The sequence below is a fragment of the Bos indicus genome, chromosome X, assembly GCF_029378745.1.
Source record: "Bos indicus isolate NIAB-ARS_2022 breed Sahiwal x Tharparkar chromosome X, NIAB-ARS_B.indTharparkar_mat_pri_1.0, whole genome shotgun sequence".
NCBI lineage: Eukaryota > Metazoa > Chordata > Mammalia > Artiodactyla > Bovidae > Bos > Bos indicus.
The window spans coordinates 80,746,566-80,749,152 of record NC_091789.1 but is presented as its reverse complement, the minus strand read 5'-3'; the positions used below and the strand labels follow the sequence as shown (position 1 = coordinate 80,749,152).

Below are 2,587 nucleotides of genomic sequence, written 5' to 3'. Positions count from 1 at the left end.
GATGATAGTTAGAATCCTGAGTGATATTTTTTTTTTGGCTGTACCACGTGGCTTACAGACTAAAAGGTTTCTGAATAGCAAGGGAGACCATCAACAAAATGAAAAGGCAACCTACTGAATGGTAGAAAATAATTGCAAATCATATATCTGACAAGGGGGCTAATATCCAAAACACATTTTAAAACTCATACAACTCAATATTTTTAAAAACTGATTAAGAAATAGACAGAAGTTCTAAGTAGGCATTTTTCCAAAAAAGCAAACAGATGGCCAACAAGTTCATGTAAAGATGTTCTACATCATTAATGATCAAGGAAATGTTAATCAAAGTCACAGTGAGATATCACTTCACACCTTTTGGAATGACTATTATCAAAAAGAAGAAATAGCAATGTTAGCAAGGATCTGGATAAAAGGAAACCCTTGTGCACTTGCTGGTGGGAATGTAAATTGGTGCAACCACTACAAAAAAAAAAAACAAAAACAGTATGGAGTTTCTTCAAAATATTAAAAATAGAGCTACCATATGATCCAGCAATTTCAGTTTGGATATTTATTTGAAAACCGTAATTTAAAAGATATCTGCAAGGTCTTAAGATATAGAGTTGACTGCTGCCTCCTGACCTAAGTGAGATTGATGTTGAGTTGAATTCTGATGATGAGATCGTATAAGACAGCTCTGAACTTAACTTAGGGTAAAGAAGATGAGATCTTTACAAAGACAGAGATCTCAGATATTCCTACAGATGGACCAAACACTGAAGCAAAGGCAAATGTAAATGCACATGAAAAGTGTCCCTCTGGAATTCCCTTAAATAGTGGAATAAATTTCAAGAATTGCATAAAATGCATTCTGAACAGAAAAACCTCAACTTAAAGATCAGGAAAGAAAAAAAGAAAACACTCCAGAAAAAGCAAATTAAAGAATGAAGAAGAGTCTCGTAATGAACAGTCTTCAAGTGAAATCCAGTGGAAGGGACTTAGTCTTTTGGAGTCAATGAGAGGTTTGACCTCCACTGTTGAAATAAAGTTGAAAATTTGGGCCTTGAAAAGAGCATAGACCAGGTTGTGGAAGCGTGGAACATTGAGAAGGCCGAGAAACTCAACAACCAGCTAGCTACTCTAGAGCTTGGTGTAAAAATTGCCAAAGCAATTGCCTGCCACAACTTTGTAAAAGCCAAAAAGGATGCTGAAAATTCACAGCTTTTGTGAAAAAAAAAAAAAACTTGCCTGGAGATTTGACGCAAAGAAGAGGTGGGAAACCAAAAGCAACATGGGATATACGTGACTTGCCAGAGTTCTTCAACAACTTTGAGGCTTTACTTGAGTCTTCAATTGCTTGATTTACTGAGAAGATTTTCCTGCTTATGCCAACTATGTCAGGAAATTGATGGAAACATAAAAAAAAAAGCATAAAACTTGGGAGCTGATTATCAAATCATTTTTCATTCTTTTTCTAAAGAGTTCATCCCATTGAAGTGAATGAAATGGAATATTCAGTTATTTGTACAAGTAATCTAAGCATACATACAGGGGAAAAAGGATTTTTTAATTTATTTATATAGACCTCCAGTATAAAATCAATTTTACTTTTCATCCATTTGGTGTAGCATAGCCAATGAGCTCCTTACTTTCTTATCTGCACTCAGTGTAACTGCACTTATTCTGGAGTTGTGTTTTTAAGATTGGCATTTGTTTAAAATGGATTAGTCATAAATGCAAGAAAGATATTGTGTTTACAAATGACTTTAGTGTTATAAAAGTAATTATTGGTTCTTTATTTGAGGCAGTAGAGTTGATATTTCACAGTCACATAATAACAGCAATTGATTTTTAAAAAATAATAATAAAAGATATTTGCACCCCCATGTTCATGGCAGCAGTATTTACAATAGCCAAGATACGGAAACAACCTAAGTGTCTATCAGTGGATGAATGGATAAAGAAAGTGTGTGTCTATATATAGAACAGAATATTATTCAACCATAAGAAAGAATGAAATCTTGCCATTTTCTACAATATGGATGGACTTTGAGGGCATTATGCTAACTGAGATAAGTCAAACAAAGAAAGACACATAACATATGATCTCTCTTACATGTGGAATCTTAAAAAAATCTCATAGATACAGAAAACAGATGGTGATTGCAAGAGGTGGGGTGAGGGTAGGAGAAATGGGTGAATTTTTTTAAATATAAGTAAATTGAATCTAAAATGTTTTATTGAAGGATAATTGCTTTACAGAATTTTGCTGTTGTCTGTCAAACCTCAACATGAATCAGCCATAGGTGGGTGAGATGCATGGAATTTAAAATTTTTTAAATATTCATGGCACTTTGGAAATCATTCATGAACAGGCACAGAGCAGTGAAAATTTTGAGTTGTCCAAGGTATGTATTCCCAGTTGAGGTTGAACAGAACAATACTCTGTCTTCTTGTTTCAGCTCTCATAATGTAAACAAGAGTCCATTTTGCAATCATCTTATGAAAAGACCCAAATGAACTTTTCAGCCAACCCAATATTTACTGCCATATTTTCTCCCCCTTACGTGCTTTTTTTTTTTTTTTTTTTTTGGTGATTTTGCTA

The 2,587-nt window shown here is 33.9% G+C and overlaps 1 pseudogene; it reads left to right on the top strand.

The window, feature by feature from the left end:
- The first annotated feature begins 289 nt into the window (after positions 1–289).
- LOC109554853 (protein FAM204A pseudogene) lies at positions 290–1,449 on the top strand (annotated as a pseudogene).
- The last annotated feature ends 1,138 nt before the right edge of the window (positions 1,450–2,587 follow it).